Source organism: Pongo abelii, chromosome 16 (assembly GCF_028885655.2).
Source record: "Pongo abelii isolate AG06213 chromosome 16, NHGRI_mPonAbe1-v2.0_pri, whole genome shotgun sequence".
NCBI lineage: Eukaryota > Metazoa > Chordata > Mammalia > Primates > Hominidae > Pongo > Pongo abelii.
In genome coordinates, this window is record NC_072001.2 from 18,637,687 (window position 1) to 18,662,586 (window position 24,900).

Genomic DNA, 24,900 nt, shown 5'->3' on the forward strand with positions numbered 1-24,900 from the left:
TCTTTCTTTCTTTTTTTTTTTTTTTTGAGACAGAGTTTTGCTTTTGTTACCCAGGCTAGAGTGCTATGGTGCGATCTCAGCTCACTGCAACCTCTGCCTCCTTGGTTCAAGCGATTCTCCAGCCCCAGCCTCCTGAGTAGCTGGGATTACAGGTGCGTGCCACCAGGCCTGGTTAATTTTGTAATTTTAGTAGAGACAGAGGTTTCTTCATGTTGGTCAGGCTGGTCTTGAACTCCTGACCTCAGGTCATCCACTGCCTCGGCCTCCCAAAGTGCTGGGATTACAGGCGTAAACCACCACGCCCGGCCAAAGTGGTGTATTTTTTTTCTCAGGAAATCTATTCCATTCTTTTTCCAGAAACCAAATTTGTACAAGTTAACTAAAATAAATATTCATACTCTAATTTTTTTGTTCTGAGGTCTTATTGAGTTTTTAGAATTTTATCTTTACATGTTTAGAAAAATTAGAAAATATAGATAAAACATAACCAACAAAATAATAACATCTTTCCTTCTGTTCAAAGTTCATTACTATTAGCCAAGTGCAGTGACTCACACCTGTAATCCCAGCATTTTGGGAGACTGAGGCGGGCGGATCACTTGAGCCCAGGAATTCGAGACCAGCTTCGGCAACATGGCAAAACCCTGTCTATAAAAAATACAAAATTAGCCAGGCGTGGTTGCACGTGCGTGCAGTCCCAGCTACTGGCAAGGCTGAGGTGGAGAACCACCTGAACTCAGTAAGTCAAGGCTGCAGTGGTGCAGCCTCTGTCCCCCAGGCTGGAGTGCAGTGGTGCAATCTCGGCTCACTGCAACCTCCGTCTCCTGGGTTCAAGCGATTCTCCTGCCTCAGCCTCCCGAGTAGCTGGGATTACAGGCATGCGCCACCACACCCAGCTAATCTTTGTATTTTTAGTAGAGAAGCGGGTCTCATCATGTTGGCCAGGCTGGTTTTGAACTCCTGACCTCAAATTATCCACCTGCCGCGGCCTCCCAAAGTGCTGGGATTACAGGCATAAGAAACCACACCCGGCCGGTATTTTTCTTTCTTAGAGGCAGGATCTCACTCCCAGGCTGGAGTGCGGTGGCACGATCTCAGCTCACTGTAGCATTATTGACCTCCCAGGCTCCGGCGATTCTCCTGTCTCAGCCTCCCGAGCAGCTGGGATCACAGGTGTGTGCCACCACACCTGGCCAATTGTTAAATTTTTTTATTTTTATTTTTTAGAGATGGGGTCTTGCTATGTTGCCCAGTCTGGCAACATGGGATCCTCCAACTCCCGGCTTCGAGGGATCCTCCCTCTTCGGCCTCCCAAAGGCTGAAAATTACAGACATGAGCCAGCATGCCCAGCCTATATTGTTTTATATTTCTTCAATTTTGTTTTGTGGTCGCTGGAGGTCTGTTTCCTTCTTGGATTCCCTGCACAGTGCTTCCACAGCTGCTCCGTGTAATCTGCCCAAGACTTTTGCTGTGTTCAGTTGAACACACAGGAGGAAGCTCTGCAGGCCCAAGCGAGCCGACCGCACAAAGATCTGTTCTCATACCCAGGGGAGCTGGTCTCCCCACTCGACCCGCGCCCTGGATAGCTCCAGTTTGTGTGAGCGCGACCACCTGCCGCCGCGTGATTAAGAGCGCTCTGGGCCAAGCAGTCTCCCGTGGGAGTGCTGGCGTGCGGAAATCCCGCCTTCGGGTGCCCGCTGTTGGCCTTGGCGCGGCCAGGGCGCTCCAAATAGGAAGATAAGCAGGATTGCTGGAAGCGGGAGAGTCCGGAGGAGCGGCGAAGGGCTCCTCTTCCCCATTGGCTGCGCCCGCGGAGCAGCGTCGTTGCGATTGGCCGTACGCAGGGGGGCGGCAGTCCCGCGTCGGCCCGCCCCTCGGGCCGCCAGAAGCGCCGGGATCGCGGGCCCGGCTGAGCCAGCGGCTCCTGGGAGGCTGCGTCCGGACGCCCGCGGGGCGAGGCCACTGGGCCCTGCGCGTCAGGTCCTGGCCTGGGGCACCTGGGCGGCCCGTGGCGGGGGCGGTGCGGGCGCGGGGCTGGCGGGCGGCGGAGCCCGGGAGGCGGGCGTGGACGCGGCGGCCGCACCGCGGCCTGCGCTGACCGCCCGCGGCGCAGCCTCGGGCCTCTCTCCATCTCTCAAGTGGTGGCGGCTGTGGATTTTTCTGCAGGCGATCCTTTTGAGTGATTTGTTTCACGCACGCGCCCTGCTGTGGGGTAAAGCGGCAGATTCATGCTGCTGTCATTTGTCGTTAAAACGATGGGCTTGTGTGTACCTTTTGGATTTGAGGGCAGGGAGATGACATTGTGACTTGGCTTGCTGTGACCGTCCATTCTCAAGGTCTTGTCAGCGTGGTGCAGAAACTCGGCACACCCTGCCTACCTTGGAAGGAGGCTTTCCCTTCCCCACCTCCCTCTCCCTCCATCTCTTCCCTCTTTCCCTCTCTCCCTTTCACTCCCCTCCCCAGCTCTTCTCTCCCCCCTTTCTGTTCTGTCTCTCTCTCTCTTTCCTTTTCTGCATTAAACCTTTCGGGAGTGTCTTTGTAAACTATTAAAAAGCGTTAGGTCTTCAACATGTATGTTTACTTTGCAGGCCTGAGACCTGGGAGGAAGCTGGAGAAAAGATGCCCTCTGAATCTTTCTGTTTGGCTGCCCAGGCTCGCCTTGACTCCAGATGGTTGAAAACAGATATACAGGTGGGGTTTGACATGTGTTTTTGTTGGTGTGTTTCTGCTTCCATGTTTAAATTTCTCATGTAAGGCTTTTTTTAGGGTATGTAAGGGGAAGTCAGTTGTATCTTGCTATATTGAGGAGCAGGTTTGTTTCCTTTAACTTAAAATGTTAACAGTCTTTATGGATGTTTTTGTAGATCGTGCAAGGCTGCCTTTTAATTAGTTTCTTGCAAGTGCACGAAACTTGAGATCTATTAATAGGCAAAATTTTGTTCCTATTATTACTGGTTAAGAAATCTGCCACACTCCTAACCATATCATGGTGACTGTTGTTTGTTACTGACAGTTTTTGAGCTGTTGAGTTAACTGTGGAGGGGAAAATTGGAGAAGTAAGTTGCAGTAATTATGGCTGCTAGGAACTCACTCATTATGAGGCCTTGTGTTTGTGTTTCTGGAGAGAGGAGTTAGTTCATTTGAGCTGTTTGTTTTGTATTTGTAACTCCTTATTAAGAGGAGTGCTCAGATTTTCACATCAAGAATATGAGGAAACAGTGTTGGCCTTAGGTCCTAATTTTTTGATTTAATGAGGTAATTGCAAGCTTGTCAGGATGTTATTAAATAAATAACAGTAATATTTCGATAGACAATTCTTTACACCTAATCTACTTTTATTTGGAAATAGCTTGGAAAAACTACTTTTGGAACTCCTTATCAGCAGCAAAAAGAAGTGTTTGAAATATTTTGTGTGTGTCTGTGTATTTTCCTACTCCCTAAGGTTAACCATTTTAAGTATTAAGTAATCTGCCTTGATTGTTCATCAAAAGTGGTGTAGGCTGTTAAGCAGTAGTTGATCATGGATACTTACACTGAAGTGTTATTGCCCCTTCCTAATTTTTCCTTTTGTTTTTAAACAGGTATTGAGTGTTGGTAGATATGAGAGTCCAGTGTTTAGAACTGTGTTGTGTGGCCGGGCGCAGTGGCTCACGCCTGTAATCCCAGCAGTTTGGGAGGCCAAGGTGGGTGGATCCCCTGAGGTCAGGAGTTGGAGACCAGCCTGACCAACATGGTGAAACCCCGTCTCTACTAAAAATACAAAATTAGCCAGGCACGGTGGTGTATGCCTGTAATCCCAGCTACTCGGGAGGCTGAGGCAGGAAAATCGCTTGAACCTGGGAGGCGGAGGTTGCAGTGAGTCAAGATCACGCCATTGCACTCCAGCCTGGGCAATGAGAGCAAACCTGTTTCAAAAAAAAAAAAAACTGTTGTGGATGATGGGATTGTTATTCATAGTGTAATGTTACATAAGACAGAGCACAGAGAATTGGGTCAAGAATTGGTGTAGTTACTCTTTGGGTTTGCTTCTCTTTAAACATGTCCTTTGATTTAGCTATAATGGTCTGTTTTTGTCATTTTAAGTGGATGGGAGAGGTGAGAGATGAGTACTTTCATATTTCTGAAATCCTGAGATTCAGGCAAAGTTGTTTTAATAATTGTTTTTATATTAGTGTCTATGTATTTTGAGAAACATTTTAGAGTAAAGGACTTTACCTAATAAAATTTTTTTCTTAATAATTGTAATTTAATAACTGCTAAATATGAGTTCTAGTGTCTTGACCTAAAACCAGTTTAATGCTGAATTGAGTTCCTATGATGGGTTAGGCAGATAACCCAGGGAGGCACATTTATGTCTTAGAGGGCCTGTTGTTTTGATTTATTAAGTTTAATACACAGTACTTGGTCCTTGTTACACATTTCCAATATGATTAGAAAGTCTTTTTTTTTTGAGACGCAGTCTTGCTCTGTCGCCCAGGCTGGTTGCAGTGGTGCAATCTTGGCTCACTGCAAGCTCCGCCTCCCAAATTCAAGTGATTCTCTCCACCTCAGCCTTCTGAGTAGCTGGGATTACAAGTGTGAGCCACCATGCATGCCCGACTAATTTTTGTATTTTTAGTAAAGACGGGGTTTCACCGTGTTGGCCTTAGAGGGCCTGTTGTTTTGATTTATTAAGTTTAATACACAGTACTTGGCCCTTGTTACACATTTCCAATATGATTAGAAAGTCTTTTTTTTTTGAGACGCAGTCTCGCTCTGTCGCCCAGGCTGGAGTGCAGTGGCATGATCTCAGCTCACTGCAAGCTCGGCCTCCCGGGTTCACACCATTCTCCTTCCTCAGCCTCCGGAGTAGCTGGGACTCCAGGCACCCGCCACCATGGCCGGCTAATTTTTTGTGTTTTCAGTAGAGATGGGGTTTCACCGTGTTAGGCAGGACGGTCTCGATCTCCTGACCTTGTGATCTGCCCACCTCGGCCTCCCAAAGTGCTGGGATTACAGGCGTGAGCCACCGCGCCTGGCCTCTGCTTACCTTATAAAATAAAACAGGATACAGTAACCTTTTAATCAAAACACAGCATCATAGATGGAGACACAAAGCCCGACATTGTTATTACTGTTTTTTTATCAGCCGGTACAAGTATTCTAGTGATGGTGCTGTGCTGCGTAGCTACCCTGAACACACTACTTTCTCACTGTGTTAAGGGTATGTCATATTTTTACTGTTAAGTACTTACGTGTGAATAAGTGTAAGGAAATGTTTGCCTATCAGTAGCATATAAATTCAGAGGCAGGAATGATGGTAATGCCAAACAACCACAGATATTCCACGTGGGTGGCTGAGATAATGACAGTTTTGCTTTCTTACGGTTCACTGTACACAAACTTTGTGTAATGTAGAAAATAAATATTTTGTAAAATTACCTTCAGGCTACGTGTATAAAAGATGTATATAATACATAAATGAGTCTGGTGTTTCAACTTGGGTCCCATCCCCAAGATAACTTATTATGTAGATGCAAATATTCCAAAATATGAAAAATTCTGAATCACTTCTGATCCCAAGCATTTCAGATAAGGCATACTTAACCTGTAACTCAAGATGTATTTTACCCGTTTACCTGATCTAGATGCTATATTTTTGTTAGGTGTATATTAGCTTTATATGTACAGGCGTCAGTGACTATAAGACCTGGCTTTAAATTTAACCTTTTCCTTAATATTGGATGGGCCCCATATATTCTGTTGTATGTGTATATAAGGTAACACAAGTCCTTTTGTCTCCCCCAGTTCCTTTTGCATATGAGAAAACATAAGCCATTTTGTGCCTCTTGCATCATAAGCCATAGTCTATTTTACTATGTGGTTTCCCATCTGGTTACTTTTGGGAGTACCAGATGGTCTCATAAAAACAGTGGGTTTTCCTGAAACTTTTGGATTAATATTGAACTTGTTTATCATCTTTTAGCTGTGCAGTCAGAGAAAAAATGCCTTAGAAAGGCAAGCAAGTGGCTTTTGGAATATACAGAAGAATACGATCAGATATTTACTCCTAAGAAAAAACAAAAGAAGGTACAGGAGCAGGTGCACAAGGTGTGTTGCAAAATTTCGGCAAACTTTCACTGGTCCTTAGGAAACTGCAATTTTATCTTCAGTGTCATACTTTAGCTTCATGAAACAGTAATTTCCTTAACTGGGATCTTGTTTTTTATTCTCAGCTTCTAGCACAGTACTTAGGATTTAGTGGTTATTCAGGAAATATATAAATGAGTCTACATATTATATTTCTTTATGTATATATTTTTTCCTCTTTGTCTTCAAAGAGTATTTAATGACTTAGGAATATTGTTATGATTTTATCTTAAGTAAAAATATAGGATATAAAGTGAAATATATATAGTCTGATCCTAATTTCAAAAATAAATACATCTTATTTGTCTTATTTTTTAATTCGGTTTTTTTAAAATGAAGTATTTAGAGACATTTTGACATTCTACGCCTACATAGGTTAATATGTAGTTAAAAAATGGAACATTTTCCTTTATAATCAATTTAACAGACTTACATCTTATATAAGATCTGTTTATCTGACATCAGCTGTCTTTCAGATTTCACCAGTTATCCCCTAACCTTTACCTTTGGATTATTCATACCAGGACTCAGTCTAGGACTACTCATTGTAACTGGTTGTTATGGTTCTCAAATCACTTTGAATTCAGAACAATCCCTTTTTTCATGATCAGGATCATGTCTATAAGAGAGTGACATGTAAAGTTATCTACTTCTCTATATTTGTGTAATTGCTTTCTCATAGGTGTCACTTAGATTTTCTCTATCTCCTGTTCTCTGTGAAGTGGAAGATAGAACCTATCAGTTTGATAGATTGAAGTTGAACATTTTTGGCTAGACTATATCAGAGATGATAATGTGTAATACATTGCATATTGAGGGTTTAAAAAAAAAGGAATATTTTATTCCCATCAGCCATTCCCTGACAGTTTGTTTTTTCTTTTTTAAAATGGAGACAGGGTCTTGCCCAAGCTGGAGTGCAGAGATGCATGAACACAGTTCACTGCAGCCTTGACCTCCTGGGTTTAAGCAATCCTTCCATCTCAGCCTCCTGAGTAGTTGGGACCACAGGTGCACACTACCACACCTGGCTAATTTTTAACAACAAGTATTTTGTAGAGGCGATATCCCACTATGTTGCCCTTGCTAGTCTGGAATTCCTGGGCTCCAGTGATCTTTCTGCCTGAGCCTCCCAGAGTGTTGGGATTACAGGTGTGAGCTACCACGCCCAGCTTCCCTGATGGTTTTTTGAAAACCCCAGTTGAAGATCTTTACCTATATTAATAATTTTATTAGAGGTTACAAAATGAAGACTTTCAGATTTTATTATTTTCTCTATTTTTATTAAGTGATAGTCTCTTTCATTAACTGGACTCTGTTATTGTCCTGAAATACTTGAAAGGCAGAATAAGTGCTTCTTTCTTTCCCATTAATTACCAATTGTAACATTAAGGAGTTCATTAGTAGTTGTTTTAATTGGAGACATTAGAGCAGTCTTTTTCCCCTGCCTTTGAATTATTGTTGTGGACTTATCAATATTATAGCTTCAGTGTATCTCAGTCAACTTCAGTTTTTTCTTTATTTAATTTTGGTTAAATATACACATATATAAAACATTTTATTATATTATCTTTTTTTTTTTTTTTGAGAGAGAGTCTCACTCTCGCCCAGGCTGGAGTGCAGTGGTATGATCTCGGCTCACTGCAAGCTCCATCTCCCGGATTCACACCTCCTTCTGCCTCAGCCTCCCATGTAGCTGGGACTACAGGTGCCCGCCAGCACACCTGGCTAATTTTTTGCATTTTTAGTAGAGACGGGGTTTCACCGTGTTAGCCAGGATGGTCTCGATCTCCTGACCTCGTGATCTGCCCGCCTCGGCCTCCCAAAGTGCTCGGATTATAGGCATGAGCCACAGCGCTGGGCCTGTTTTATCCATTTGTAAGTGTCCAGTTCAGTGGCATGAAGCACAGTTACATTGTTGTGCAACCATCTCCACCATCCATCTCAATAATTTTTTTCATCTTTCCAAACTAAAAATCAATACCCATTAACCAATAACTCCCTTTTCTGCTCAACCCCTGGCAATTGCCATTCTATGTTCTGTCTTAAGAATTTTCTTATTCTGGATACCGCATATACTTGAAATCATATGATATTTGTTCTTTGTGTCTAAGTAATTTCCCTTAGCATACATAATGTCTTCAAGGTTCATCCACTTTTTGTAGCCTTTGTCAGAATTTCATTCCTTTTAAAGTGCGTTATTCTTTTTGACACTTAAATTACAACAATTTTGGCCTGTGGACTCTAATTTTATTTTTTGTTCTTAGGTAAGTTCCCGCTGTGAAGAGGAAAGCCTTCTAGCCCGAGGTCAATCTAGTGCTCAGAACAAGCAGGTGGACGAGAATTCTTTGATTTCAACCAAGGAAGAGCTTCCAGTTCTTGAAAGGGAGGCTCTGTAGACCAGGCGCAGTGGCTCACGCCTGTAATCCCAGCACTTTGGGAGGCCGAGGCGGGTGGATCACGAGGTGAGGAGATGGAGACCATCCTGGCTAACATGGTGAAACCCTGTCTCTACTATAAATACAAAAAATTAGCCGGGCATGGTGGCGGGAGCCTGTAGTCCCTGCTACTAGGGAGGCTGAGGCAGGAGAATGGCGTGAACCCAGAAGACTGAGCGTGCAGTGAGTGGGGATCCCATGACTGCACTCCAGCCTGGGTGACACAGCAAGACTCTGTCTCAAAAAAAAAAAAGGAGGTTCCATTTTTGGAGGGCCCCTTGGCTCAGTCAGAACTTGGAGGTGGACATGCTGAGTTGCCACAGCTGACCTTGTCTGTACCCGTGGCTCCGGGAGTCTCTCCACGGCCTGCCCTTGAGTCTGAGGAATTGCTAGTTAAAACGCCAGGTAAGGTGTGGTTGGGGTCTCAGTATTTGAGCAGATATGATTAGAGGAAGCAGGAGATTTTAGTATGTTTTGATGTAAAGCCAACATTGTATCTATATACAATAAACGACCCCCTTTTGTCCTGGGAAATAGTTACAATGATGGCTAATTAGATATAGTTACTATGAATTGTAGCACGCTATCAAGGAGACGTATTTTTGATAACTATGCTCCTTGCTCCAGTGTTGCTCTTCATGATTGTTGATCAGCCACTGTGTAAATTACAACCAGGATAACAGGGCTTCAAGAGGGGCACTGCACATTAGTGGAATAAGCACTGTGCTTCAAGTGCTGGCTCCACCAGTCCTTGTGTTACTTGGGAAGTTGTTTAGTCTCTGAACTTGTTTCCTCATCTATAAAATGGAGATCATAATGTATTAATGTATGATGTTATATACCTGACCACATAGTAATTACCAGTTCATTCGAAGTTAATTACCAGTTACTTCTCACTTGATCATTCTTTATAAATCACCTGGGGAGAGTTGGATCTAAACATATTGTCTCTAATTCACCTTGTAACTATTGAATATTATAGTCAGTCAAGGAATGGGAAGAATCCTCTTTTCTGTACCCCTTTAAATTTTGGATGTAACTTTTTTACATCATCAACAGGAGCTTTTGATGTTATTCCTTAAAGAAATGATTCCAATTGTGCTTAAACTAGTTGGGTATAATTAAAAAGATTTTTGAGAGAATAGTAAAGATAGTTGTTGTTGTTTCAGTACCTATTATGTGCCAAACTCGATTTATTAAGTCAGCTCTTTTGTATAATTCTTGAGTGATCCTATGAATTATCTTTTACCTATTGAATTTTATTTTCTTAGGGGCAGAGCAGAAACTGTAATCGTGGTCCATTTATGACCATTATCCAAGCTCTATTTCACTCCTCCTTATTTTGTCCTCACCAGCAATCAGTGGTCATAAAGATAGTTCTGTCCTTTTGATTTCTCCCTTAGTTATTTTGTGATTTAAAGTCAACACACACACATCCCTCACATTAGTTTGTGTTTGCATTGAGAACTGTTTACTTGTTTTGTTTACTAATATTTTATAATCAAATTACCATCCTGCCTCTTCCCATAAGATGATGGAGAAAACATCAAAAACATTGAGATTCACTTTGTGTGGTATACAGATTTTTAAAAAATTAACTTGTGCCCAGTTTCTAAATCATTTAATATAAAGATACATGCATTTCAGGACTTTATGAAAGTAAACATCAAAGAAAACCAACTAAGAAACTTCTTGAATCCAATGATTTAGACCCTGGATTTATGCCCAAGAAGGGGGACCTTGGCCTTTCTAAAAAGGTATGTTATTTTTGTAAGTTCTAAAAGAAATAAACTCAGGAAATGAGGAATTTTAAAAATGACATTTTGAGTAGTAGTTATAACATTGATGTACATACATATAGAAATTAGCGTGTGTGTCAGCAGGCATACATGATCTGAGATTTCCTACAGGAAAGGCTGTTTTGCAGTTGTGTGACCATGTATGTGTATAAACTGGTTTCAGGTGTCCTTTCCAAGTGAAAAAAATTTAAAAATGCTTTTAAGATTAAGTTTGTGTTTGTTATAATTTCTTTTCTGGGTTCAAATCCTCTTAACTGTTTTCTACTAAACTACTATCTCAAACATCACTAGTCGGCTCTATCCTATTGCCATGTCGTTGTAGCCCTTTTGTTTTTTTTTTTTTTTTGAGACAGGGTCTGATTCTGTCACCCAGGCTGGAGTGCAGTGGCATAATTTGGGCTCACTGTAATCTCTGCCTCCCAGGCTCCCCAGATAATTTTTTGTATTTTTTTGGTAGAGACGGGGTATCAATTTTTTTGTGTGATTCATACTTTTTGTGTTTTATTCAAGAAATCTAGTGTGATGGCTTAAGCCTATCATCCGGGGAGTTAGGGAACCTGAGGCGGTAGGATTGCTTAAGCTCAGGAGTTTGAGACCAGCCTGAGCAATAAAGGAGACCTTGTCTCTACAAAACAAAACACAATGCCAAAAACACCAGAAAACGGCTGTGGTGTTACGTGTCTGGTCCCAGCTACTCAGAAGGCTGAAGTGGTAGGATGTCTTGAGCCCTGGAGGTCAAGGCTGCAGTGAGCTATGATTGCACTATTGCACTCCACCCTGGGTGACAGAGCAAGACCCTGTCTCAGTCAGTCAATCAATCAGTGAAATCTTTGTGTACCCCATGGACACAAATGTGTTCTTCCTGTGTTTTCTTTTAGGAGCTTTTTGGTTCTGGTTTCACATACAGATCTTTGTTCCATCTTGAATTTTTGAGACGGAGTTTTGTTCTCCCCCATATTGATGTCCAGTTGTTTTACCACCATTTACCAAAAAATCCCTGATATTGGCTGGGTGCGGTGGCTCACACCTGTAATCCCAGCAGTTTGGGAGGCCGATGCGGGCAGATCACTTGAGGTCAGGAGTTGGAGACCAGCCTGGCCAACATGGTGAAATCCCATCTCTACTAATAATACAAAAAAAAAAAAAAAATAGCTGGGTGTCGTGGTGTCTGCCTGTAATCCCAGCTACTCGGGAGGCTGAGACAGGAGAATTGCTGGAACCTGGGAGGCAGAGGTTGTAGTGAGCCGAGGTCGTGCCACTGCACTCCAGCCTAGGTGACAGAGCCAGACTCTCTCTCACAAAAAAAAAAAAAAAAAAATTCCCTGCTATTTATCCTCACCATCTCTCAGACTCCTAATCTCTTTTAAGTATTAATTATGCTTAATAACTCTTTGTCACTGTTGAATTTTTACTTTTGGGGAGAGGGAATTGCCATTAAATTTGGGATCAGAGCAAGAGAAAATCAGAATGATTGGTTATGGCTAGCACCAAACTCTGGAGAAAAGTGCCTTCTTGTCTCTTTGGGAGTGTGTCCTGCCATCTGACCTGGTCTACTTCATTGTTGAAGTCCTGGTTACCCTGAGGTATATTTTGTCATAAGGCTAAAGCCATGATTCAGTTCCATTTTAGTTTACCAGGCACACCACCACCCTGTCTGCAGGTGGAATAATCAGTAACAGAATGAGAGATGATCTGTTCTGGTAGTGCTTTAAGGGTACTCCGGCTGAATGTATATCCACACTAGACTTTATCTACACAGTAAGTCACTGGCATCTTAGTCACATCCTCTAAGAAGTTCTTTGGTCTTTTTCATTCTAAACAGAACAGTTTGATTTTTATTCATATGGTATGATTCTTGTGTGTGTGCATGGGTGGGTGGGTGTGTGTGTGTGTGTGTGTGTGTGTGTGAATTTTTATTTTAATTTATAAAATTGATCAGAATAGAAATGAGAATATTTCCTGCATTATTCTCTGACTGTAGTTTGGGGAGCATTGTAATTATTTTATTCCACAGCTTTTGGGTAACTGTTAAACAATGAACTAATTTGTTATCTAAATGAAATGATTGGTATTTAAAAAAAAATGCGGAAATGTATTTTGTGGATTTGTCTAGGAGTCTCGTTTTGTTGAATTGGATACCTAACATTTGCCCATTCATTTTACTTCACTTGGTTAGACTTCTGATATATACTGAACATGAGGAGAATTGCAGTCTTATGATTTATTAATATGATAAAATGAGCATTGAGAAATTCACAGCTGTATTTTATCTTGTTTTAGTCCCAAGCATTAGAAACTCTACAGCAAGAATGGCCTTTATTTTTTATTTATTGATTTATTTGAAATGGAGTTTTGCTCTTGTTGCCCAGGCAGGATGCAATGGCGTGATCTTGGCTCACCACAACCTCCGCCTCCCAGGTTCAAGCGATTCTCCTACCCCAGCCTCCCGAGTAGCTGGGATTACAGGGATGTGCCACCATGCCCGGCTAATTTTTTGTATTTTTAGTAGAGGCGGGGTTTCTCCATGGTAGTCAGGCTGGTCTCGAACTCCTGACCTCAGGTGATCCACCCGCCTCACCCTCCCAACATACTGGGATTACAGTCGTGAGCCACCATGCCCGGACAGAAGGGCCTTTATTGTATTGACTTTTTGTGACCACTAAATGTTGTTTTACAGTTATGATGAGGAATATTATCATTCTTGTAGGAAAAGACAGTTGCTTGGGGTGAACTAATTCATACAAGTATTAGTAGTGGGTGAATCAAATGTTTGGCCCTTGATTAGACTCCTGATGTTGAGTATTTGTTTTGAGTTTTAATGTTGCTTTAATTTGGATTAATCTGAAGTCATTTTAAGTTGGAATGCCATTCAGTATTTCAGAACTGTTTAATGTACGGTTCACCAAGTAAACAGGTCTGTGTCAAATCTAATAGCTGTGAACACAATTGTAGGAAGATGGATTATTTTTCTTTTTTTTTTTTTGAGACTTGCTCTGTCTCCAGGCTGGAGCTCAGTGGTGCGATCTTGGCTCAATGCAACCTCCACCTCCTGGGCTCAAACAATTCTGCCTCAGCCTCCCGAGTAGCTGGGATTACAGGCATGTGCTCCCGCACCTAGCTAATTTTTGTATTTTTAGTAGAAACGGGGTTTCACCATGTTGGCCATGGTTGGCCAAGCTGGATTCAAACTCCTGACCTCAGATGATCTGTCCCCCTTGGCCTCCCAAAGTGCTGAGATTACAGGCATGAGCCACCGTGCCTGGCCAGGAAGATGGATTTTAAGTACAGGGTGCAGTGCAATAACATTGAACCTGTGGGTCTCTGGGTACATACCCCTTCTCTTTCTCCACTTCAGTCACAGAAAGCATAGTGTATTCACAGAAAGCATTGTGTACCTAGTCTATATAGTCTATATGTTGGAAATCTCTGGCCAGTCTTTATTGTGGTATTCACAGGTCTGTTGGAGTTTTTTTTGTTGTTGCTCTTTTTAAATTTTTGTTTTTGTTTCTGTTTTTTTGAGATGGATTCTCTCTCCTTGCCCAGGCTGGAGTGCAATGGTGCGATCTCGGCTCACTACAACCTCCTCCCTCCGGGTTCAAGCAATTCTCCTGCCTGAGTCTCCCAAGTAGCTGGGATTACAGGCATGTGCCATCATGCCCGGTTAATTTTGCATTTTTAGTAATGACGGGGTTTCTCCATGTTGGTCAGGCTGGTCTTGAACTCCCAACCTCAGATGATCCACCCGCCTCAGCCTCCCAAAGTGCTAGGATTACAGATGTGAGCCACCGTGCCCAGTCTGTTGGAGCATTTTTAAATCTGATTCCTTTTCCCCCTGAAGTTTCTGTTTAACCCTTTACTGTGGTCATGTTGATTTTTTTAATTGCTAAAACAAGTCAAAAGTGTATATCCATAGCAGCTGACAATTTAGACTTTGGCATATAAGGTAAAGGGTTTATTTTTTTCATTCATCTGTAAATGGTGTTGTTTTCACTTATTTGTAGTGCTTAAGAAGCTGGTCACCTGGAGAATGGAATAACTGAATCTTCTGCCGCATCTTTTTCAAAAGATTTTGGTGGAGGTGAGTATTTTTGGGATTTAAAGAATGTAATACAGTAGTAAGTTTGAAGCACTTTGTCCATTAACCACAAAAAATGTTTCATGTGTAAGCCAGACCAGTGAGGTACAAGTTTTCAAACTGGTTTGCCCAAAATCTGCTTCCTGAAACAGATAAAATATTCATAAATTGAACATCTACTCTACCAGAACTTTTAGTAGGAATGCTACCTGTAATCTCTCTAAAGCATTACAGAGAGTTCGGTTATTATCTATAGTATTCCTGTTTTATAGAAGAAAAGTGAAGATGAACAAGGCAAGGTCAGGGAACTAAATCCACACCTGACCAATTTCATGGTCATACTCCTGTCTTCTTATCCACCCCAGGTTTCCTCCTTGCCACTTCTGTCTTCCACTCTTCATTTGTCTGCCAATGCCATTTATTGATTAGTGTCATTTTTGAAATATCATTCCAAATTTGAGCACACTGCAGCAGACATGATCTGCCAGCAAAGAGTGTCATGGAGGCAAGATTATATTTCATGTGACCTACGATTATTAAACTTTCTAACAAGTAAATCTAGCAATATGTTAGCTTATTTAGCCGTGTGGCAATTGTAATCCCATAGGTTGGTCAATTTTCTTGTAAGATTTAAAAATAGGCTGCTTTCAAAATAATATCAGGCCGATCATGGTGGCCCACAACTGCAATGCCAGGGCTTTGGGAGGCTGAGATAAGAGGATCACTTGAGGCCAGGTGTTCCACCCAGACCAGGCTTGGCACTTAGTGAGACCCTGTCTCTATCTACAATTTAAAAAACATTAGCTAGGGATGGTGGTGTATGTCTGTAGTCACAGATGCTTGTTAAGCTGATGTGGGAGGATCCCTTGAGTCCTAGAGGTTAAGGCTACAGTGAGCTGTTGCTCACAGCAGGCACTGTAGCCTGGGCAACAGTGAGAGACCATGTCTCTTAAAATAATAGTAGTAATAATAATAACATCAGCTCTTTTCCTATACTTTTATATTTCATTTTTAAAATAAAACCTAAAACATGAACTTTATCCATTATAAATTTTGTGTAAGTGTTCCAGCTTATGAGAATTTCAAACCTTTCTGTTATGCTCATATTAAGTTGTCTTATAGTGTTAGGCTGCGAGCAGTTTTGATGGCAGAGCTTCTCCAGCTCAAATCAGGCAGTCAAAAAAAGAGCTCACTGAGGCAGTCTTCAAAACTCCAGCTTTCATATTGTTAACTAGCAGAAATATCCTGGAATGTCTTATGAAATACCTCTTATATTCCTCTTTGTGTTTCTATAACACAGTTGAAATGTGTTTAATGGAAAGTGCAGGAGGGACTAGAAGAATTTCTTTTTTTTTTTTTTTGGTTTGAGACAGAGTCTGGCTCTGTCGACCAGGCTGCAGTACAGTGGCGCGATCTCAGCTCACTGTAGCCTCCGCCTTCTGGGTTCAAGCGATTCTCCTGCCTCAGCCCCCTCAGTAGCTGGGACTACCGGTGTACTCCACCACGCCCGGCTAATTTGTTTTGTATTTTTAGTAGAGACAGGGTTTCACCATGTTGGCCAGATGGTCTCAACCTCCTGACCTCGTGATCTGCCTGCCTCAGCCCCACAAAGTGATGGGATTACAGGCGTGAGCCACTGTGCCCGGCCTCAACTCTCCATCTTAATCCTTTTTTTCTTTTTTTTCTTCTTGAGATGGAGTTTCGCTCTTGTTACCCAGGCTGAGTGTGGTGGCGTGATCTTGGCTCACTGCAACCTCTACCTCCTGGTTTCAAGTGATTCTCCTGCCTCAGCCTCCTGAGTAGCTGGGATTACAGGCATGCACCACCATGCCTGGCTAATTTTGTATTTTTAGTAGAGATGGGGTTTCACTATGTTGGTCAGGCTGGTCTTGAATTCCTGGCCTCATGTGATCTGCTGGCCTCAGCCTCCCAAAGTGCTGGGATTACAGGCTTGAGCCACGGTGCCCAGCCCTTAATCCTTAAATCATATAGTGATTGATATTATTGTCTCCAATCTTGAAGCCTAGGGAGTGCTATCTTTTCATGACTAGTAAAATGCATTTCCCCTTCATCTATAGGATTTAATTCCTTTGAGGAACTACAAGATTTGTCATTTCAATCACATAAATTAAAATTTCTGTAATAACCTATACACTTACTATTTAATCTGTATGAGGGAGAAGTTACATATATGTAGCCATTTCCCAACTAGTTATGTCATGATGAGTTAGTCTCAATTCTTATTTCCCCCATTTTCCTAATCCATAAAGCTGGAGAATTAAATGAGTTTTAAGGTTGGTTTTTATTCTAATAATAGGATAAGAGATTTTGGACATGTGTGTTATTAGCCAGCAGATAGCACCTATTTTCCTGTCATAGGCACTATGAAGATATTTGACAAACCAAGGACGCGAAAACGACAGAGGCATGCTGCAGCCAAGATGCAATGCAAAAAAGTGAAAAATGATGACTCATCAAAAGAGATTCCATGCTCAGAGGTATTACTCAGTTCCTGGTCTCTTCAACTTCTAAAGAGAAGCTACTTTTCACACCAGAGGCCACATCCCTGTTTCCCTTGAGTTTTCTTAAGAACACTATTCTACCGAAGTGGCTCATGGCCACAAGGCATCCTGGAGGAAAAGTAGAGCCTTATCCTAATAATAAGGCAAGGCACGTATTGCAACTGTCAATATGGTCTTTTTAAAAGATCATCACATCCTGTGCTGTAGATGTCCAATCAAGTATATGTGTTTCATCGTTAAGTAAACTTGTAAAACCAGAGAGCACAATATCAACTCAACATGTGACCTGAAGGAACTTAGATACCGCCCTATAAAAGTTGAGACTGGCCAGGCACTGTGGCTCATGCCTGTAATCCCAACACTTTGGGAGGTCGAGGCGGGTAAATAACTTGAGGTTGAGAGTTTAAGACCAGCCTTGCCAACGTGGTGAAACCTCATCTCTACTAGCAATACAAAAATTAGCTGACTGGTGGTGTGCACCTGTAATTCCAGCTAATCAGGCAGAGGCACAAGAATCGCTTGAACCCATGAGGCAGAGGTTGCAGTGAGCCGAAATCATGCCACTGCACTCCAGCCTGGGTGACAGAGTGAGACTCTGTTTCAAAAGAAAAAAGTTGAGACTGCTGGCTGGGTGTTGTGGCTCATGCCACTCAGCTCTTTGGGAGGCTGAGGTGGGATGATCATTTGAGAACAGGGTTTCAAGACCAACCTGGGAAATACAATGAGACCTTGTCTCTATTTAAATAAAAAAAAAGTTGAGACTGCTGTGATCAGCGGGAAGATTTACTTGCTTATTTTTTGAGACCATCAGCTACTTAATCTTAGGACAATTTTTGTGAATATCGACCTTCAGGAAACAAAAGATTTAAAACCATTTCCTTGTAAAGCATCAGTGCAATCATGGATATGACCTTTGGGTTTCCAACTCAGGTTAAAAGAGAGTTAGAAGTCAGGTCAGCATCACACATTATGATGCAGAATGTTTCTTTCCAGGACGATTTGAATAGAATGCCCAAGAGGGGCATTATTTAGGAAACACTGACCTTGGAAGGACAAATAAGTAATCAAATAAACTTAAGAATGTTTTCTCTCCCTTAGTGAAACCTTAAAATGGAACAGCTCAGAAAGTTCCAGTGGAACAAACAGCCTCAGAGCAGTTAGTGGCAGGGCATGAGGCGCCCACTACCTGCCCAATCACAGCAGGGTTAGAACTAACGTTGCATGCAGTCCCCCGAGTGATTGGCTGAACATCTGTAAGTGCTTAATGGCTAGACAAATAGCCCAGAGGGAGGGGGTCAAATGGAAGAGACATCAATAATACAGATGTGGGACATTGTTTTTTCTTTGCAAGGGAGAACTAATGCCTCACAGGACGGCCACAAGCCCCAAGGAGACTGTTGAGGAAGGTGTAGAACACGATCCTGGGATGGCTGCCTCTAACACAATGCAGGGTGAACGTGGTGGAGGAGCTGCACTCAAGGAGAATGTTTGACAGGTAGAGAAATATTTGCCCACTTGTGTTTTCATTGCATGTTCATCTTTAAAGGGAAACCCACTCCATCTCTTTATGATGGTTTCTTGGTAGAATAACAGTGCTTTTGGATGATTCCAGTAGAGTCACTTTCTTTAAGGATTTGACCCTTTTTTCTTCCCACAAAGAAAGATACTTGGAGAAATAGTTTAGTGTTGGTGAACCACCTGCCCTTAAGGCCCATGAAGGAATATATGCCGTGAAGCAAGTCTGAGATGGAATATGTGAATCTCTGGTGGCTTATTCAAATATAATTCTCCAGTACTTCTCATGGTGTCAGAATCTTTGGGTTTGTAAGGAACTTTTCAAGGGTAATTTTAGTTTTGAGATATTTTTCCTTTAACGTGGTGACTTTAGAAAGCCTATCATCTATATTTTATTTATTTAATAAATATTTATCCAGTATTTACTATGTATGAAGTATTGTTCCAAGCACTTTATAAATATTACATTATTTAGTCATTGTAATAATCTCATAAGTAGAGTTCTGTGATTATCCCCATTTTGCAGACGAGGAAACTAAATTACAGACAGGATAAATAGCTTGCTTATATTCATGAGAGAAGCCTGGCTGTCTGGATATGGAGTCTCCCTCTCCTTTTTTTAACCTTTAAGCTCCGTTGGACTTGGTTGGTTTAGAGTCTTAACCATTGTGCTGGATTGCCTCTCTGTGAGATAGGGGATTCCACTTTATTGTTAAAGAGGCTTTAAGTCTTTGTGAGTAGAGTCAATGACCATTTGAATTTTTTTTTTAATGGTCTTGATGTACCTATGTAATTCTTAAAATTTGGTGTATAAAAACTTGAAGATAGGCAATGCGCAGTGGCTCATACCTACAATCACAGTGCTTTTGGAAGCTGAGGCAGCAGGATTGCTTGAGGCCAGGAGTTCTAAAACAGCCTGGGCAACACAGTGAGACCCCTGTCTCTATTTTTAAAAAGTTTGTCTTTTTTTTAAAATTAGCCAGCTGCATTGGCTCATACCTGTAGCCCAAGAGGTCAAGATTACAGACTTTTAAATAAACAAAAAACTTGAGGATATTAGTTCTTTTTTAAGTTGAAACCATAGGCCGAGCACAGCACTAATCTCAGCACTTTGGGAGGCTGAGGTGGGTGGATCATTCGAGCCCAGGAATTTGAGACCAGCCTGGGCAACATGGTAAAACCCTGTCTCTGCCAAAAATATAAAAATTAGCCAGGCATTGGCTGGGGTTGGCGGGGGTCCTCTCTCCTTTCCCAGCTTCCACTCAGCCACCACAGTTGCCCCACCATGGGGTGGAGACATGGGTCACCACGGGCTTGGGAGCAAGCGCCTTCTGCAGCACAGGAAGGCGAAGCTGGGGTCAGATGAGGTTGCTACCCCTGGAGGTCTGGCATAAGGGCCCCACCCTCAGGCCTCCTACACTGGCCCCATTTTACTTTGGGGTCGAAGGACAGGATGGTCAACAGGGCAGGGTGGACAGTGTGCCAGCGTCGCGCAGGGCCACCTCCCTGGGTGGATGCATCACACTAAGGAAGCAAGTGCCAAGGGGATCTTGTGGTGTGGTTCTTTCAAAGGGAGGTCAGGGTCGATGGGAATCTGCTCGGACACTCAGCATTGGAGCGGATACACTCCTTGGAGGTGGAGGAACGTGTTAAGGGGATCGTGAGGTCTTGCACAAGCCACGTGGGGCACCTTGGCCTCCCGGCAGCAGGTGGACACCCAGCCAGAGGCCTGGCTCGAGGTGGCCTCACCTTCACCATGGGCTTCCTGGGTGCACGGGCCCGAGCGCAGGTTGTTTTGTACATATTGGAATATGTGTTAACTTATGCCCCGCATCCCAACTCACACGGAAGCACGGGTCTTCTCTCGGTCTCTTCACTGCATTTGGAAAGCAGTCTCCTCTTGGGCCAGTGCCGGGCTGAGGTGTCCAGAGGCGGCGGCAGCTGGCAGTGCCCTCAGCCCCCGAGTGTCCAGCCTGGCACTTCCCATTCAGGCCACCTGCTTTGGGTCAGTGGTTCCTTCGCCAGCAGCATCTCCTAAATTGTAAGGACTCTGTCCACTTGGGGCCCTCCCAGGGCTGCAAGGATGGAAGCAGGCAGGCAGTGGAGCTAACAGCTTAGTCACCAGGACCCCCAGACCTGCAAGCGTCCCCTCCTGGAGGGGGAAGCCAGGAACAGCAGAACTGCCCACAAAACAAGGCTGTGAACTTTTCGGGAACTGGAACTGTTTAACTTGAACCCAGGATCATTTAAAGCTTTATTTATTTATAGCTTCTTCTTAAAAAAAAGTGTTGAAGAAATTTTTTGGTTATTCATACAAAAAAAAAGGAGTTGATGATGGAAAAGCAAGTCATAATCATCTAATTGTTTTTGTCTAGGTCGAGAATGAATGTTAGCCGATGAAATAAACCCTGACAAGGAAAAAAAAAAAAAAAAAAAATTAGCCAGGCATGACAGTGCATGCCTGTAGTTCCCCTACTGGGAGACTGAGGTCATTGGATCACCTGAAGCTGGGGAGGTAGAGGCTTTAGTGAGCCATGGTCATGCCACTGCACTCCCACCTGGGTGACCGAGTGAGACCCTATCTCATAAATTATAAATAGTAATAGATAAATAAGTTGAGATCTCTAAAAAAGTAAACTCAGACCAGAAAATGTTATCGTGGCCAATATAATTTCAATTGAATTTCTTTGCCTGTTATCTTCACTATTACATACTTGGACCAGATCCCAAACAACAGTGTTAATCATCAAAAACAGTTATGCCCATTATTTACTTAGTGAGACAGGTCAGAGTGTAAATACATTTTGCAAAGATCATTTAATAAAAAGATTAAAGGTAAGGTGACCCTGTGGTCCTGGCTTGTCTGGATCGGTCTTTGTGTAGGTCCCTTGTTCTGTCATAATTTATTAATAGCACTTCCTTTCACTCAAGTGTCCCAGTTTGAAAGATAAATTACATGGTTATCCCAGTTGAAGAATGAGTCTATAACATTTAGTTAATGCAAAAATGTTGTTTCTAATTCACATTGTAATGAACATTTTCCTATTTAAGTGCTGAAGGTCAGTTTTTTTTTCACTATATATAAAAACTTATGTTATTGGCACTCTGAATATGCGAAGTACAATGTATAATGCTATTTTTCAATTTTTACATGTGAATAGTAGATAATGGGGAGTCAGACATTTGAGGATAGCTCAGACTATAGGTTGATAAAGTCCCTGGGGTCCCCTATCAATTCTAGCCTACCTCTCTAACCTTTCTCCCTAAAGCTGTCCTAGTTAGTTTTTTATTTAAGCTTTAATTCTTAAGTGATCAAGACCTATTCTGTTTCTATGAGTTCTTGAAGCTAAAACTTATTTAGTCACCTTTCCCCTTGTTTGCCTTTCATAGTAGTACAAGGCTGGGTGCAGTGGCTCACACCTGTAATTCCAGCACTTTTGGAGGCTGAGGTGGGTAGATCATGAGGTCAGGAGTTCGAGACCAGCCTGGCCAACATGGTGAAACCCCTCTCTACTAGAAATACAAAAATTAGCCAGGCGTGGTGGCGCGTGCCTGTAATCCCAGCTACTCGGGAGGCTGAGGCAGGAGAATCACTTGAACCTGGTCAGCAGAGGTTGCAGTGAGCCGAGATTGCACCATTGCAGTCCAGCCTGGGCGATAGAGCAAGACTCTCTCAAAAAAAAAAAAATAAATAAATACATAAATCTTACAGTGTTTTATAATGACAGATGCCTGTTGTTATTTCCTAAGCCCCTGTCTTAAGTGAGGCCCTATCTTAGCTGAGATTATTTCAGAAAAGTGATCTCTCTCTGGGATGGTTCTAGATGTGTCCCAAAAGGGCTGTTCAGACCTTGGTGGGAGCTCTTTTGGAACTTTATGGCCCAAGTCTAGCTAGCCAGTGTCTGTTGCTTGAACCATTCAGTAGCTTTCTGGTTTATCTCTATGCTCTTTTCTGACCTTTCTACTCTTGAACTCATTTTCCATGTAGCAGTCAGAACAATCTTTTTAAAAATGAATACCTGATTTTAGCTTTCCTTTGGCAAAGCTCTCCAGTGGTACACCTTTGTAACTAGAATAAAATCTACAACTACAGGCCCTTGCCTCTTTCTCACCTCATTTTCTGCCACTTTTAACCTTTGTTTATTTTAACCCACTGACACTGGTTTTACTCTTCATTCTCAAACATGGAAAAACAGATAGATGTTTTCTTTCTCTTAACAGAATTGTGAAAAATCAGGTGAGCTGCTGTTATGTGAGGCTCAGTGCTGCAGGGCTTTCCACCTGGAGTGCCTTGGATTGACTGAGATGCCAAGAGGAAAATTTATCTGCAATGAATGTCACACACAGGTAAAGTAGATATCAAATGGTCTTCCTCCAAAGAAAGTTTGAATTTTAAGTTTTCCTTTTTTTTTTCTTTTTTTTAATTATACTTTAAGTTTTAGGGTACATGTGCACAACGTGTAGGTTTGTTACATGTGTATACATGTGCCATGTTGGTGTGCTGCACCCATTAACTCTTCATTTAACATTAGGTATATCTCCTAATGCTATCCCTCTCCCCTCCCCTCTGAATTTTATTGGAGACACTTTCCTGTGGCAACACTGGGCTAGTTGTTACACATATAGAAATGGTGCTGTGGGGTCACTGCTTTCAGAAAAGTTACCAAGTGAATAATAAGTGGGTGGCATAATACAGTGCAAAAAGCATTGTGTTGGTGATACATTTAGAGTGTAATGTAAGCAAAGATGAGCTAATGCCATAGAGGAAGAGATCTGTGTTTAGCTTTAAGAGAGAAAGAGAAAATGGTGTCGGGAGGGGAAGGGCAGAAGGTCCAGTAAAGAAAGTGTGTAAAACATTTGGGGAATATAGAATACAGGCCAATGTGTTTAGAGTTTAGGATATTTTAGTTAAGAGGCATAGGCAGTAACTAAGAGGGCTTCTTGGTTACTGGTAATGTTTTATATTTCTTAATCTGCATAGTGATTACATGAGCATGTTTACTTCATCAACTATACTCTTAGGATGTGTGTGCTTCATGGTGTGTACATCATACATCAATAAAAATATGTACCAAAAAAGTAAAAAGATAATAGATTGGGTTAGAAAATAGGAATACTCAGCTGAGACCTGCTGGTAAAGCCCTTCATAAAGCTGTGCTAAGTAAAATGTTCTTTTTTTTTAAAGAGATGAGGTCTTGTTGTCCAGGTTGGAGTGCAGTGGCGTGATCAGAGCTCATTGTAGTCTTGAGCTTCTGGGCTCAAGCAGTCCTCCTAACTCAGCTTCCCAAGTAGCTGGGACTACAGCCACTTGCCACCATGCCTGGGTAATATTTTTTTACTTTTATTGAGAAGGGGGTCTTACTATGTTGCCCAGGCTGGAAAGTGTTCTCTCTCTCTCTTTTTTTTTTTTAGCATGATATGTAGACATTACAGCATGTAAACTGAAGAAATCAGGGCTGAGGTATGGATCTTATGCCTGTAAGTCATTGAAGCCGCACATATGGATCATACTTCCCAAAGAAAAAGTGTCATTAGGGTAAGATAATGGTCAGTGACACTACCTGGGCATATAGGCTCTTATAATGAGTTACTGGAAGGAGAGGAGGAGCTAGTGAATATCTCTGAAGCCACAGGAGTCAGGTGTTATCTGTAGGGGCAGATGCAGCAAAGACACTAAGGAAATTCCGGAGTGAAGAGAGGCTTTTGTATGTGGCAGTGAGAAAATGCTTCAGTTTTTGCCAGAGGATGTCTCATTACACTAGATTGAAGGGTGAGTGAATAGCCGTATACATAACTTCTTGAAGAAACTTGACTTCAACAGAAAGGAAGACAGTACCTAAAGGGAGGATATTACATGGTCAAGAGAAAAATCATTTTGAGTGTGTAAAACAGCTCTATTAAGGTAGAATTGAAGTGCAAAAAATTGCACATATTTCAGGTGCATGATTTGATAAATTTTGGTATGTATATATGCATGCACCTGTGAAATCATCACTCAGCATTATTATTTTGAGATTCAGTAAGGTTGTTGTATGTATCGATAGTTCATTTCTTTTTATTGCTGAGTAGTAGTTTGTTGTATGGATTTAATTGGTTGTTGGTCCATTCATCTGTTGATAGACATTTGGGTTGTTTCCCATTTTGGTTATTATAAATAAAGCTGCTAAGAACATTCAAGTTTTTGGACACTTTGTACCCTCCCTGCCCCTCCCCTCCCCCTCCCATTTTTCTTTTTTTTCCTTGAGACAGGGTCTCTCTCTGTCGCCTAGGCTGGAGTACAGTGGTACAACTCTGACTCACTGCTGCCTCAACCTCGCAGGCTCAAGCGATCCTTCTGGCTCAGCCTCCTTAGTAGCTGGGACTACAGGTGCCTGCCACATGCCTGGCTAATTTTTAAATTTCTTTGTAGAGACAGGGTTTTATT

The 24,900-nt window shown here is 42.2% G+C and overlaps 1 long non-coding RNA gene across 1 annotated transcript; it reads left to right on the plus strand.

Annotated features, from left to right (window-relative positions):
* The first annotated feature begins 5,970 nt into the window (after nt 1-5,970).
* On the plus strand, nt 5,971-24,898 carry LOC112131576 (uncharacterized). Its single transcript, XR_010137120.1, has 9 exons — nt 5,971-6,091; nt 8,395-8,592; nt 10,213-10,322; nt 14,366-14,442; nt 16,819-16,937; nt 18,060-18,214; nt 18,313-18,456; nt 22,698-22,823; nt 23,662-24,898. It is a non-coding gene; the product is annotated as an uncharacterized LOC112131576 (long non-coding RNA).
* Nucleotides 24,899-24,900: the final 2 nt, after the last annotated feature.